This window comes from Rutidosis leptorrhynchoides, chromosome 10 (genome assembly GCF_046630445.1).
Source record: "Rutidosis leptorrhynchoides isolate AG116_Rl617_1_P2 chromosome 10, CSIRO_AGI_Rlap_v1, whole genome shotgun sequence".
Taxonomy (NCBI): Eukaryota; Viridiplantae; Streptophyta; class Magnoliopsida; order Asterales; family Asteraceae; genus Rutidosis; species Rutidosis leptorrhynchoides.
Window position 1 is genome coordinate 127344402 of NC_092342.1, and position 18099 is coordinate 127362500.

An 18099-nucleotide genomic window follows, 5' to 3' on the forward strand; every position below is an offset into this window, starting at 1 on the left:
TATATGAAATTGTCCGATTACAATTATGTGTATTAATAAATATACGAATGATATATGTTAGTGAATCCGAGGCCAACCCTGCATTGTTCAATATAGTCATATGTATTTTTACTACAAGATACATTAGGTGAGTTTCATTTGCTCCCTTTTTAAATGCTTTTGCAATATATATTTTTGAGACTGAGAATACATGCGCTGCTTTTATAAATGTTTTACGGAATAGACACAAGTAATCGAAACTACATTCTATGGTTAGATTATCGAAATCAAATATCACCCTTTTAGCTTGGTAACCTAAGAATTAGGGAACAGACACCCTAATTGACGCGAATCCTAAAGGTAGATCTACGAACACTAACTCCCCCCATACTGGAAAATGGTATGCTTTAGTACTTCGAGTTTATATTATACAGATGGATTTCTGTTTTGGGGATATTCTATATGCATGATGTTAATGTCGATTACCAGGTGTTCAATCCATATGAATGATTTTTAAACACTTGCGAGTGTATGATTATTGAATAAAGGAAATCTTGTGGTCTATTTAAATTATGAAATGATCGATTATGATAAACTAATGAACCCACCAACCTTTTGGTTGACACTTTAAAGCATGTTTATTCTCAGGTATGAAAAAAATCTTCCGCTGTGCATTTGCTCATTTTAGAGATATTACTTGGAGTCATTCATGACATATTTCAAAAGACGCTGCATTCGAGTCGTTGAGTTCATCAAGATTATTATTAAGTCAATTATAGTTAGATATATTATAAAATGGTATGCATGCCGTCAACTTTCGATATAATGAAAGTTTGTCTTTTAAAAACGAATGCAATGTTTGTAAAATGTATCATATAGAGGTTTTCATAACCCGTCCTAATCCATCTAGATGAAGTCCATACCGATTACAAATGATTCACAATAGTTGATTACATCGCGAGGTATTTGACCTCTATATGGTACATTTTACAAACATTGCATTCGTTTTTAAAAGATAAACTTTCTTTACATCAAAAATTGACAGACATGCATACCATTTCATAATATCCACTATCCAACTATAATTGACTTAATAATACTCTTGATGAACTCAATGACTCGAATGCAACGTCTTTCGAAATATGCCATGAATGACTCCAAGTAATATCTTTAAAATGAGCAAATGCACAGCGGAAGATTTCTTTAACACCTGAGAATAAACATGCTTTAAAGTGTCAACCAAAAGGTTGGTGAGTTCATTAGTTTAACATAAATAATTATTTTTATCATTTTAATAGACCACAAGATTTTCATTTCTCATAAATATACGTCCCATGCATAGAGACAAAAATCATTCATATGGATTGAACACCTGGTAACCGACATTAACAAGATGCATATAAGAATATCCCCTATCATTCCGGGAAATTCTTCAGACATGATAAAAAACAAATTCGAAGTACTAAAGCATCCGGTACTTTGGATGGGGTTCGTTAGGCCCAATAGATCTATCTTTTGGATTCGTGTCAATTAGGCGTGCACTAATTCTCAAAATTAGTGATGTTCCCTAATTCTTAGGCTACCAAGCTAAAAGGGTCATATTCGGCTTCGATCATTCAACCATATAATGTAGTTTCGATTACTTGTGTCTATTTCGTAAAACATTTATAAAAATTGCGCATGTATTCTCAGCCCAAAAATATAAAGGGTAAAAAGGCAAATGAAACTCACCTAATGTATTTTGTAGTAAAAATACATATGACGACATTTAACAATTGAACAATGCAGGGTTGGCCTCGAATTCACGAACCTATATCATTGGTATGTATATATTAAAACGTATAATCATAATCGAACAATTTATTATATCTTAATTTATATATTATATATTTAATTTGTGTTTATATTCAAAATAACTATTATTTATATAATTATATTTATATATTCATGCTTGTTTAATGTTATATTTAAAAATCGATAGTTTGTTATTTGTAAGTATTTTTATAAATATTATTAGTAAGTTTGATATATATAGTAATTGTGAAATTTTAATATAATTATAGTATACGTAATAAGTATATTTTATGTACAAAATATTTATCTGCTTAAAAATGTAATTTTTGAGATTAATAGGGATAATATTACTAATCATATTATTTAATAATAATACTTATTTTGATAATAATAATTATAACGATCTTATTATTAATGGTAATCTTAATAAAATACTTTCGTTAATAATAAACCTAATTGTAACTAGGTTTGTGAATATAACAATAAAAAATGGGTAACTAATACTTGTAGTAGTAGTAATAATAATAATACTAATAACTAAGGTTCGTAATACTTAATAATAATAATACTAATAATAATTATAATTCTAATACCTAATAATAATAATAATCATAATTTTCTTAACATTTAATAATAATAATAATAATAACATCATATTTAGATCATGACTTGGTCATAGTTTTACCCATTTTCATATTTGTATTTATAATCAATATGTACATATTTATAATCCTTACAATCATTTTTATTATAAATGATAATAATACTTAGTAATGATAATAATCTAATTCATAATGACAAATAAGATATTAATAACAATAAATAACATAATGATAACAATAATTAATAACAAAGATAATAATAATAATAATAAAAAGATGAGACTACCTCAATAGGCTTTCTAAAAAAAAATGTCCCTGCCACGGATCGAACCCGCAACCTCTCGTTAACACGACACTCTCCTAACCATTGAACCATTTCATTATTTCTGATTGAAACCCAAATTATTTAATTATAACCCGTTAATATTCTGATTAAAATTCTCATCTTCTTCCTCACTTCAAATTCGATCCAGTATACAATCACATCCACATTTTAATCGTTTTAGTTTTTAAACTTCTAAATGAAATAGAATCTAAATATTTTGGAATGTTTGAATTTAACAGAAACCGAAAAAAATATAAACCTACTGCTATTTCTGCGTAAAAAAAAATATGAACTTTAAATTGATTTTCAATTTTTTGAACGTTTTAGCTAAAGGTTATAACACAGGGTATGTTTTAAAACTTTCCTATAATCTTCCCAAATTCTTAATTTCGCTTAATTCGTAACAAACAATTCGAATTTAACTGAAGAACGTACCTTTGACTTTTTAAATTTCAAACTTTGACTCGATAATTGGAACTCGATTGTATGAATTAGAATTTGAAACTTTGTAGATAGTTTTAGAAGAAAATTCCTAACAACTCCTCATTATTACATTTTAAATTTTGATTCAAATTTGAGGTGTTGTTATATTTATGAAGAACAGACATATCGACTGCAGTTCTTTTGATTTTTTCTGTTTTTACACTCGAATTCTCAGTGATGGATATATGTAAGGTGATGCTTAATAATTGCTACAACATTTGGAATTGTTGGTATTTGTTTTGTAGCTTAACTGTGTCGACAAGTAGTACGATTTTAAATAGAAGATGAAGAAAAAAACGCAATCAGATATAATTTTCTATTTATTCGTACAATTTTACAGATCCTAAAAGCAGATAAGTAATTTGAATGTGATTGTGATTGGGATATTGTATATAATCGTATATACATATAGCTGTATATATAATTGTATTATGTTTATGTATATTTGATTTTATATATCTATTTAAATATCTGATTATATATATTTATATATATGTATAACTGAAATTTATATATATATTTGTATTTATGTAAATCTGTATTTGTACAACTGTATTTATTTATTTAACTGTTATGTGTTTATATCAGTACTTATAAAATATATAATCAATATTAATAACCATTATATATATAAATACTAATAATTCTAATAATACTAATAATACAATAATTTTATTAATAATACTAATATTAATATCATTAATAATAATAATAATAATAATAATAATAAAAATGATAATGATAATATTATTAATGATAATAATAAAATAAAAATTTTTAATGATGATAATACCTAATGATAATACAAATAATAATTATGATATAACAAGTCACCAGATTCAACTTTTTATATTTTTATATAATACATATATTTATATTAGTATTTACATTAATAATAATAATGAAAGTAACACTAATAGTATTGATATAACAAATTATGCTTAACAAGTCTTATATATATATATATATATATATATATATATATATATATATATATATATATATATATATATATATATATATATATATATATATGTATATATGTATATATGTATATATATATATATATATATATATGTATATATATGTATATATATGTATATATATATATATATATATATATAAATATATATATGTATATATATATATATGTATATATATATGTATATATATATATATATATATATATATATATTAAGTTAATAATATAAATACTGATATCAATATTTATAATGAAAATAATAAGGATATTAATATAGTAATTATATTTTAACTTTCAATTATATTTAATATATTGATATTTCAATTTATTAAACATGTAATATAACATATTTTTAATATTTAATATTTACTTACAAATATATATCGTGTCTTTACGAGTATTCATTTATTTAACTTCGTTTAATATTAATCGATTGACAATTGAGTGTTACCTACTTCGAAGCCATATCTATATACTTGTATATATAGATTTATTTTAATACTAAGTTTCATCATACCTTATATTATTTAACCTATTTACCTCAATCAACTAAATCGTATATTATTTCAAATTACATTTCAATTTAATATTTATCTTGAATATACTTATTTATATATAGTGATATATTTTTAAATAATAATTATTATAATATCCTATTTTTATTTTATTAATTTTTAATAACAACAACATATAATACATCAAATTATATTTCAAATTATTATTTATATATATATACACACATATCTATTTACAATTAATTGTTCGTGAATGGTCGAGAGCAGTCGAAGATCAAATGAATATATTAAACACAGTTCTAAGTTTTTAAGATTTCAACATTACATTCTCTGCTTATCGTGTCGGAAACATATAAAGATTAAGTTTAAATTTGGTCAAAAATTTTCGGGTCGTCACAGAGGTCAAGTACCTCGCGATGTAACCAAATGTAATGTATTCATCCAGATGGATTAGGACGGGTCACTACAGGTGGTATCAGAGCGGTGGTCTTAGCGAACCAGGTCTTGCATTAGTGTGTCTAACTAGTAGTTGTTTAGATGCATTAGTGAGTCTGGACTTCGACCGTGTCTGCATGTCAAAAGTTTTGCTTATCATTTTGTGTTGAAAATTACCTGCTTATCATTCTTAGGGAATCACTTGCTTATCATTCTTAGTCTAGACACATCTTACTGCATTGATTGCATGATTAGTGTATAGACAAAGTTCATATCTTAGCGTATCTGCTAATTCATATCTTAGCGCATCTGTTACTGTAAACTTTATCTGACACGTTTCCTTGATTTCCTCCGTAATCCACGGGATCTTCTGTACTACAGATAAGTATTCTATGTAGTTAGAATATCATCCGATATCCGAAAATCATTTCATATCGAAAATCCTTTATCTAACCGTACAAGATGAATTCTGCAACCAGTTCAAGTTCCTTGGATTCCGACAGCTATTCCGATATGGAGTTTCACTCGAGCTCCAAAAGCAGTGTCACTAGAATGAACCAACCAATTATCCATCCCCAATTCATCTGATGGGTTCGTAGCCTCCTTAATCATTGGAGACAAGAAGAAGGCGATCCTTTCCATCCACCACATTGCCCTCTTGGCGAAGAACCTGAAGCACTTATCGGTGAACCTGTTCGAGACACCATTTTCTCTCTCATTTCCCGAATATCTCGCCACAATTATATTCTATCCACAATTCTAAACCTTATTCATTCGCTCGTTCCTACCGACAATCATTCCGGAGTAATAAGCCAACAAGCTTCGCGCCCGAGTTGTAGTGTTGGAAAATATGGTGCAAAACGTACCAGCTTCACCAACATCACCAGCACCAACAGTTCCACCAATAACCCAAGTTCAATATCACACACCTCAACATCTCATTATGTACCTCGAGCATAATCATCAATCTGCGAATCGTTTTACATCATTTATCTTCGTTCGACATGATGGTTATGTAACCTCTAATGTTTTAGAGATTATGTACTCTAGTTCTCACCGTAAACCAAATGAGTTTAATATCATATTAACTCATTAAATCCATGATTACATCTGAAGAAAATATATATGTATATATGTTTTCATAAAGATTGTAATTAAAAATTCTTTTGTACAAACTGTTAATGGTGAAAATATTTTAACGGGTAGGTAATACCCGAGGAATATTTAGATTTCACATTAATAAGTTACACTGTACATTCTTCGAAGCTGATTCAACAGTCAATTACTATCCTACTTACAACCATCGATATACATATCCGTTCACCGTAGAATAACCATTTTCATTCAATTTCACATTTGGATTTTGACCTATCAGAATCCAACAAGTGGCATAATGAAGAAAACATTGGACAAAATAAAATTTGTTAGAAACAAAAAAATTAACTATGAGAAATTTTGTTAAGAATCCATGCTAACAAAATCCTAGCTAACTGTTCCTAGCTAACTATTAATTTCATATTACATTTATTTATCGCAATTTATATTCTCGCAATTTTATTTATCATCATTTAATTTCTGTTATTTATTTTACGCACTTTAAATATCGGGACACGTATACAAGGTTCTGACATATCATATCGACGCATCTATATATATTATTTAGAATAACCATAGACACTCTATATGCTGTAATGTTCGAGTTCGCTATACAGGGTTGAGGTTGATTATTAAATAATATATATACTTTGAGTTGTGATCGAGTCTAAGACATGTACACGGGTCACGATATGTATTAATTAATTCGAATGTTATATATTAAACTATATATGAATTATTGGACTGTTAACTGTGGACTATCGACTGTGGACTAATAACATTGGACAATTAAAATGAATTAAAATATTGATTTTTAACATATGAAACTAAACATTTCTTCAAGTTTGCCACTTGATTTCATCTTAAACCTCATTTGTATCTGGACTATTACAATCTGCGTTCAAACTTTTCATGATTCTTGAAAACACCTCAATCGAGAGGATGAACCAACCGCATTTCATCTACGGAAGAAAAGATTGATGCATATAGTTATACACACTCGGAACCTGAGTAAACGTTTAACACGTATCTGTTCTAGCTCCTTTGGCATTGTTATTACCGTAAATAACAATGCAATTCTTTTCCAAATTAGCCAATTTTGTCACAGCTCCAGCAAGTCAACTTCGACTTTTCGTTAGAAACAACCTTATTATAACCTCGATATATAAGTTTGCATGTCGTCATCGTTACCAGAGAACGGTTTATATTCCACCACATTAGCAGTAAACTTACCAGCAACTTCAATGAATTTGGACTTTTCAAAAAATCATTATATTCATTGAAAACCCATCGTGTATTCATCTATACCCTGTAACAATAATTGTCATACCAATTACCGAGAATCAGCAATCAGTATTTCTAATCTCGTAGCCTTTCTACATCAATAGTTATATGTATACATATAACAGTTATCTCCTAGAATTACGATCTTAAATTCTGAAATTTTGAAAAGCACCCAGCCAACGAATCAATACATTGAACTTTGAAAAAGCTGAATGAAGCAGCAGAAACTGTAGGCAACCATAAACGACCTTAATCGTCGGAAGTTTGATGATAAAGAATAGTATGTTGGAAAGGCTCAGAAAATTGGAACGGGAAAACAGATTGAGCTAACCACGAAGGAGACCAAGGACAAATATAAGGACCATACCCTATATTCAAAGAATCCAGGTAATTCTAGATCCGTTGAAATCTTTAGAGAATATCTTGCTCCGAAGTCATGTTAAAATCTTGCGAAAAATTTTTCTTCATCAACCTTCGAACTTGGAAATTTCAAAATATCATCATAAATATCTTCGATATTTCTGAGGATATTTTCATAAATATTCTCGTCCGAAATTATGTACCTTTTCGTGCTTCCTGTGTTTCATTATATTGGAAACTTCTGTAAAATCTAAGTTTAATTTTTGAATGAATTCTGGAGAAATGTAAAGAAATTGATGCATGAATTAGTATAATATAATGACACTTGATCAACGTGATTATATTACAGTAAGTCATGCTGAATTTTTAATGGAACGTGATGATTCACAGATCATAACGTCATCATGTACCATGTTACATAACTCTTGCATTCTGCTTAACAACTGAACATATCAAGAAAGTATATTCTTGATAGTTTTATTCTCGGTGATTCTGATAATTTGACAAAACAAATCGTGCTAATATGTTCTTTCTTGTTTAGAACATTAAGTTTATTCGAAACTCCCTACTTACAAATTCTGGACCATTACTCTCTTTACTAGAGGTCGAGAAGAGAATAAAAAGGCAAAGAGCTCCGAAAAATAAGGGAGAGTATAAAGCCCAATAACAAAACATAAATTACAAACCGTGTATATCAACGTTTATCGCAACATAAAGACACGGGAGAATTAAAAATATTATAACCCCAAGGGCGAAGTAGAAGAAAACAGATTCCTTCGGTGAAAGTTGGAAAAGAAGAACGATTGTTGTGATAGTAAGGATAAGCACAAGGATTAGAACTGGATTAAGCATTATCACAATCTTTTGAATTTGGGAATTGAGTATAGAAGTGGTGAAAACTAATGGAACGGAAAAGGTAAATTTATAATGGAAATATCAGAAGTAGTAATCAGGACAGATCATCGCATTTAATTAAAGAGATCATAATCTCCTTAAATCTCGAAGAATTAGATCTTTTAGATTTCAAGAATTTTCTTTGAATCCCTTGAATTCCGGAATTCAACCAAGACAACGTCAAAAGATTTGACGCACCTTATTTTCTAAAATCAACTGTGACTACGTCGCTGGTTAAGACAAACATGCATTTATTCATTTCACTCTTTTGTGATAACTTCACTTGTCCTCTCTGAGTAATCGAATTATCTTATGCATATTACCCAACAGTGATAAAACTATATTTATCAGCTCATATTCGTCATGAAAACATATTTATTGTTAGCCGTGACCATCCCAATCAAATTTCGAAATGAAATTTCTTAAACGGGTAGGTACTGTGACGACCCGAAAATTTCTGACCAAATTTAAGCTTAATCTTTATATGATATCGACACGATAAGCAAAGTATGTAATGTCGGGGTCTCAAAATTTTAGAATTTTATTCATATAATCACTTATCCTTTGACTGTGCTCGACGATTCACGAACATTGATGTGTATATGGTATAATAGATGGTAATATATTATATGTAATTACAAGTTAAAATTATAATTGCTATATTAATATTATTATCATTAATTTCATTAATATTATTATTAATATTAATATTTATATCATTAATATTATTATATCAAGTATTTACATACATATGAATTTTGATAAGTAGAAGTTGTTAAATTATTGTTGTTAATATTATTATTATCAATAAAAATTAAAAAATTTTATAACTAATAATATTATTTATACCATTAATGATATTAATATTTTTATCATTAAAATCAGTGTTAGATATGTTATTATTATCAATAGATAATATATGAATATGGAAATTGATATATATGTAGATTGATATGATATTATTAGTATTATTGCTATTAATAATATTATTGTTATACATTTTATAGTAATTAACATCATTATCATTAGTAATAATATTATTATTATTACTATTATATTGTATTACTATTAGTTATAATATTAAGAGTATTATTATTGTATTAATATTTATTAATAAGGTTAATTAAAAATCTATAAATGTAAATATATAAAAATAAGAGATAAACAATTATGATAATTGTTATATATAAATTGTTACATTATTATTATTAGTATTATTATAATTTGTATTAATATAATTAATATTATTATTTGCATTAGGGTTAATATTATTGTCATTTTTTTTATTTGTTTTTGTTAATATAATTATTATCTACTATCATTATAAATATTATTAGTATAATTATTAGTAGTATTAATATTAAAATTATTATTATTATTACTTACATAATTAATAGTTATTAATATTGATTATATAAAGTATAAAATTAAGAAATTTTCGTACGAGTTTGTTAAGGGTATCAATCTAACTATTTCTGATTGATAACCCTGTCTCTAATCGAATCTCAATTATAAACACAAACCACCAAATTCAGTTAGCTGTAGATATCCATCTTTATTTATTTTTATTTTTTTCTTCCTGTACGATTTAAACGAACCTATAATCATCCTTCTACTATAAACAGCCAATTTACATTTGATATTAGGGGAATTATTCAGTTCTTCCATTATCATTCTCAATTAAAACCAATACATCTCCTTGATCGATTTAAAATCAAAAGAAAACTTTAAAAATAAACCGGTACCCCTGTTCCTTCTTATTTTTCCAAAAACATCGAATTCAAATCTCATTTTAAAATCTATAAATGCAAAGATGTTAGTAAGATTTCATTTAAACTTCCTGTAAAGTTTCAAAAGCTAATTTTTCATATCGTGTTCGAATTTGGAGGTCAAAGTTTGATTTCAAAAAGTCAAAGAATTAGTTCATCATGAAATTCGAATTTAATTTGATGTTTTAGGATCGACTATTAATTCAGATAGTTTCTAGGATTCGTTTACAATCTTTTTCATGTTATAATATTTGCCTAAAACATCCTCAATAGCAAAATCAAAGTTTGAGTCATGTTCTTCATATAAACGCTGAAATGATTAAACCTGTTTAATTTCGGTCTGTTTTGTTAATTCAATTACATTTTAAAAGTTTCTTAAACTGATTTGGAATCTATTTCATTTAGAAGTCGTAATCTAAAACTTCCTAGAAATTCGAATTCGATTTCATGTTCTTAAACGTATTTTTCATACCTGCTGTGTTTTTTTTTTAAATCTTCAATTTCTGTTGATAAAGAACTCACCCATTCAGTTTGATTTTGTTTGAATAGAAAGTTGTAAAGCATTCTGATTATTATTTGATTGATTCTAATTGTTTTTCTTTGAGGAAGAAGGCGAGTAAAAATAAACCGATAATAATACGAGTTAATAAAAATGAAATTGGGGTATTGATCAGATAATGGGAAACAACCCAACGGTTTAACGGGATGACGGGTTTTCAAGAGGTCGGGGGTTAGAACCTCGCATGAGGCACAATTTTTTTGAAACCCTTTCCTAAGGTAGTTTCCTATTTTATTATTATTATTATTATTATTATTATTATTATTATTATTATTATTATTATTATTATTATTATTATTATTATTATTATTATTATTATTATTGTGTTATTATTATTGTTATTAATATGCTAATCAATGTTATTACTACCATTAATATTATGATTAATGTTATCATTAATAAAGTTAGATATTGTTATCATTAATATTAGTATTTTATAAGTATTATCATTATTATTAATATTATCATTATAATTATTATTATTATTATTATTATTATTATTATTATTATTATTATTATTGTTATTATTATTATTAGTATCATCATTTAGGATATTGTAAGTCTTATTATTATGATTAAAACCAATATTTTTCTTTATTACTATTATTATTATTATAAATATCATTATTGCTAAAATTAGTATGAAAAGTATCATTTTAGTAAAAGTACTATATTTATTAAAATTATTATCTTTATTATTAAAAGTAACATTTTTATAAAAATTATCATTTTGATAAATATTAGGAGTATTATTAATAGTACTATTTTTAGAGACACCATTATTATTACTACTATAATAATTGTTATTATTAGTATTGTTAATAATATTATCATTATAATCAAACACAATTTTTATTATTGATATAAAAATATACTTATAGAAATATTACATATAAGTATGTATTAATCATATTAACATTTTATATAAATATTCATATAAAACAAATTAGATATTTTTAATATATATTTATATAATATTAACTACATAAATGGTAATCATTTTTAAAAGTATGTAAATATACTATATGAAATTGTTCGATTACAATTATGTGTATTAATAAATATACGAATGATATAGGTTCGTGAATCCGAGGCCAACCCTGCATTGTTCAATATAGTCATATGTATTTTTACTACAAAATACATTAGGTGAGTTGCACTTCCTCCCTTTTTAAATGCTTTTGCAATATATATTTTTGGGACTGAGAATACATGCGCTGCTTTTATAAATGTTTTACGAAATAGACACAAGTAATCGAAACTACATTCTATGGTTGGATTATCGAAATCGAATATCACCCTTTTAGCTTGGTAACCTAAGAATTAGGGAACAGACACCCTAATTGACGCGAATCCTAAAGGTAGATCTACGGGCACTAACTCCCCCCATACTGGAAAATGTTATGCTTTAGTACTTCGAGTTTATATTATACAGATGGATTTCTGTTTTGGGGATATTCTATATGCATGATGTTAATGTCGGTTACCAGGTGTTCAATCCATATGAATGATTTTTAAACACTTGCGAGTGTATGATTATTGAATAAAGGAAATCTTGTGGTCTATTTAAATTATGAAATGATCGATTATGATAAACTAATGAACTCACCAACCTTTTGGTTGACACTTTAAAGCATGTTTATTCTCAGGTATGAAAGAAATCTTCCGCTGTGCATTTGCTCATTTTAGAGATATTACTTGGAGTCATTCATGACATATTTCAAAAGACGTTGCATTCGAGTCGTTGAGTTCATCAAGATTATTATTAAGTCAATTATAGTTAGATATATTATGAAATGGTATGCATGCCATCAACTTTTGATATAATGAAAGTTTGTCTTTTAAAAATGAATGCAATGTTTGTAAAATGTATCATATAGAGGTCAAGTACCTCGCGATGTAACCAAATGTAATGTATTCGTCCAGATGGATTAGGATGGGTCACTACAGATTACATACAAGGACACTTGGTGTAATTGTTAACAACATATTAAAACCTTGGGTTACACGCAGTCGATAACTGGTGTAATCATTAACAAAGTATTAAGACCTTGTTAAAGTTTAAGTCCCCAATTAGTTGGAATATTTGACTTCTGGTATAAGGGTAATTTGACGAGGACACTCGCACTTTATATTTATGACCGATGGACTATTATGGACAAAAACCAGATGGACGTATCAAATAAACCAGGACAAAGGACAATTAACCCTTAGTAATAAACTAAAATCAACACGTCAAACATCATGATTACGGAAGTTTAAATAAGCATAATTCTTTTAATTTATATCTCATCGTACTTTTATTTATCGTCATTTTATTTATCGTACTTTAAATTACTGCAATTTTATTTATCGCACTTTTATTTATCGTCATTTACTTTACGCTTTAAATTAAGTTATATTTATATTTAATATTTTACATTAGGTTTTAATTGTGACTTAAGACATAAAATCGACAAACCGGTCATTAAACGGTAAAACCCCCCTTTTATAATAATAATAATAATACTACTTATATATATATATATATATATATATATATATATATATATATATATATATATATATATATACATATATATATATGTATATATATATATGTGTATATATATATATATATATACATATATATATATATATGTATATATATATATTTGTATATATATATATATATATATATATATATATATATATATATATATATACAAATATAGTGTTTAAAATATATATAGCATTAAACTTAGCCAGCTCCCTGTGGAACGAACCGGACTTACTAAAAACTGCACTACTCTACGATTAGGTACACTGCCTATAAGTGTTGTAGCAAGGTTTAGGTATATCCATTCTATAAATAAATAAATAACTTGTGTAAAATTGTATCGTATTTAATAGTATTTCGTAGTAAAATATAATCTATTTCGTACTACACCTCGCACACATCAATAAGTCTAAACTATCTCTAGCAAAATACCAATACATAAGTAATTATCTTGGTAAAAATGATACACGGCTGAACTACGATCGACCGTAAAACTAACCGTGTATGTCCTGTACCAACGAATCCAAGTTTTTCTAAAACTGTCAATCTGCGGCTCACCTCACAGATGACCGCAGCTCGACCGCAGTTTCCTCTGTTACCAAAGTCATCCACTTTAAGTTAGACTACTTTGAGGCATCTATAATTTACAAAACCTTTTTAAACATACTTATAATAGTTTCCCTTTTTTATCTCAAAAGAGTTTTGAACCAAAAGATGTTAATTTTTACTAATCACACCTAATGACATCTTAATGACATTTTAAGCTTGATTTAGATTAAAACACTCAAGTGTTATATCTCTTTATCCTAATACATAGTGTCATAAAAACATACTAATAATGGTCATTAAAGTCCCAATTAAAGAGTTGCTCTCACATTAGTTCTATGTATCATTATTTGTATGAGAATGTAACTAGTTCAAGTCTAGTCAAGTTGTAACAAGAATCATTATGTTCAAACTAGATTCAAACTAGTTCATTTAAGTTGTAACAATATTCTAAAAAGCAATATACTTCCATTAGCAAGATAACAAGCAATTAAGAAAGGCTGATGAAGTTTTTGGAAGATAATGGTTTGTCATGAGACAAAATTCTGCAATTGCCTCATTTGGTAATCAATGACAAATGGTCAAAGATTGAAGACTTTCTTCTTTAATGGACATGTCAACTTCCATGCTTATGTCCAAAACAAAAGGGGTAATGGGGATAATTTCAGAAGTAATTGGCCTTTAGTTGCAGCTATTCAACAAGGAAAAATGACAATTTTCAAAGGACAAAAACGGCCATAAGAATCAGATGTCAGAGGTACACGGTCGAACCACGGTCGACCGAGCAGCGAGCCGTATAGCTTCCAGGCAGATTTCTCTTTCCTATAAAAGCCAAGCTTTGGAGCATTTGAAGACTCACCTCTTGCACTCATATTTTCTCATACTTACTGATATCATTCTTATAATAAATTTGTAATCTTTTGGAGTGATTTAAGCAAGAGTACTTGTAAGCTTAAAGTTGTAAGTTTACTTGTAAACTATCTTCTTAAAGGGATCTAGAGGATAGTTGTGTTTTCACTATGATAAGTTCATTAGGATCTTGTGGTAAGAGCTATAGGTGTTTGTGAAGTCTTCAAAGGGACGTAAGAGTTCACAAGTTGCGGGTTATCGAAGTACTAGTGTTGTATCCGGACACTCCACCGAGTTTGGAGTATCATAGTGAAGAAAAATCTCAATTCGTAGAATTGAGGAGTGGATTAAGGGAGATTAGTTAACATCTTTCTGAAACACTATAAATCGTCGTGTTTGTTCTCTCTTCCCTTATCTTTTGATTATAATTTTGCATATATTTATATTGTTAGTATTATTAGAGAACAAACATTTCAAGTCATACTATATCAAGTTCAAGTTCACCAAAACACAAAGAAAATTTTAAAAAATCGACTAAGTAACTATTCACACCCCCTCTAGTTACTTACAGAACTTTAGTGAGATCTTCTTTAGTTAATGATACCTAGGAGTCCACTTATTAAGAATGATTGGATTTTTTCTGATCAGTCATGGACCATTTTCAAGAGCATCCATTACCCCATTCTTAGTAGCAAACTTAAAAAAGTAGAATCCCTTCCCATTCATCATTACTTTATCCAAGCCATATTTCTTCGATACATTAGTCACATAGTTTTTAACAAATGGAAAAGCAATACGACGTCCAAGAAAATATCCTTAAACATTATTCTTATACATGTCATTCGCTTAATGATTGATTTTATAGGTAATAAAACATCATAATCACCAGCACTTGAATGTTCCATAAAGCAAAAATTAACCTTTTTATAAATTGTTGGCCAATCAGTTACCTTCAAATACGATACTTTCGAATTAACCAATTTCGTTTCCTGCACTGGTTCAACAACAGGACTTGTTACCTTCGCACCAGAAGAGATTAAATTCGAAACACCAGGTTTAACCTGTTTCGTTGCCTGCACAAGTTCAACCAAAGGAGTTGTTATCTTATCACTAACATAATTAGGCATATTCACACATGGACTTGGCGTTGTTATCTCAGACCTGCAGATGTGTTACTTTATTCCTGGGATTGTGGTCGCGATGTTTGTGTTGACTTGACAGGGTCTTCTCCTTTGACACAGTCTGGGCTTTCTGACTTTGTCCCTGGACGTGCTGTGATTAATGCGGCTCGTCGGAAGCGGGTCAAGTACGAATCTAGTTGTCTGGCGATTGGTTATGGTTTCATTCCTTTCTCATTTTCTTCCCTTGGGGAATTAGAGAAGGAGGCTGTTTCTTTGCTAAAGCGGGTTCAGAAGAGTTCGATGGCGCAAGATATTGGTGCCGGTGCTGCTGCTCATATTTTTACTAGGATAGGTTTTGCTATTGCTAGAGGTGTGGGGGCCCAGATTGTCTCTAGGCTTCCCACTAATTTTTTGTAAGTTTTAAAACTTTTAAGTTTATTATTATTATTATAATAATAATAATAATAATAATAATAATAATAATAATAATAATAATAATAATAATAATAATAATAATAATAATAATAATAATAATAATAATAGATTTATTTAATGAAAAACATGTTTAGCCTCACTAGTTCGTTCACGTTCGGTATAAAAACTTCTAACAGTTCAACCTCGATCTTGTTTACAAAACAATCTTCAAATATGTTAAACCGTGTGTTTGGGCTTGCGCTCGGACTCACTTAAGCCTGATCGAATCGAACTTTTTACGAGTCAATATCAAGTAAGTTGGCTCATTTACACCCTAATCATAACTCAACAAAATATTTGAGATATATCAAGTATTATAATTTAAAACCCTTGTGAAATTACTAAAAATAACTTGACATTTGATAAATGAATAAACTCTTTAATTATGAGCAACTTTTTTATGTTTTGACATGATCTTTGTTTATTAAACATACTTGTTGTGTAAATCTATAACATTCAAAGCAAGCTAAAATAAGTATAATGTTCATGCTTTTTATCTATATATATATATATATATATATATATATATATATATATATATATATATATATATATATATAGAGAGAGAGATAATCATTAAAGGTCGTCATGTCGTTTTGAGAAAAAAATCTCACGTCCTTTTTCATTGTAGCTTCAGGGATATTGTTGTAATTTTATTTTATATTTTATAAGAAAGGTGATAGACATGGCTTCAATTTCCAAAAAATGTACCCAATGTGAGAAATTTTCACGTGGGTACGGGTTGTACATGGTACATACTTGGACTAAACTAGATGATAATCTGATCAGATCGAAATTCAAAATTTTATGAAAATAAGTATCGTGGACTAGATCATTTCATTCATATAGTAATTCGGGTTTGTCTGATTGATTCTAGCTTGGTAAGTTCACCTGGGCCAAAATCCCTTGAGAGTATCATGGGTAGGGATGATAATGGATCAGATATAGATTGGGGAGCCTATATTCATATTTATTTAATTTTTAAAATTCATATTAATATCCATATCCATTTAGATATAATTCATTCATCTATATCCATATCCGTTGGACGAAGTGAGTAAATGAATGTCCGTTGGATGTTAAGTTTTTCAAAAAATATTCCTATTATGAAATGAAATCAATAAAGTATTTTTAACCAAGATATGTAATATAGCAAGATATATGAATTTAATAATATTCACATAGGTGTCGCTTTACAATTTATATCTTCGATAACATTTTATTAGTTTATAGTGTACCTATATAAGGATATGTAAATGTAAACACATATATTTATGTAAATATGTATATATTTATATGTATATATGTATTTCGGATGGTAAATCACTACAGGAAAAACGATCTTCCCGGACGACACTTGGGGACGATTTTTCGTCCCAGATAGTATTCCCGGACGACACCTCGTCCGGAATTAGTCGTCCCGAAAGGTTCGTCCCGGATTGTTTTTCCGGATGGCTTTTTTTTTTCCCAGACGGAAGATGGGGCCCACATTGA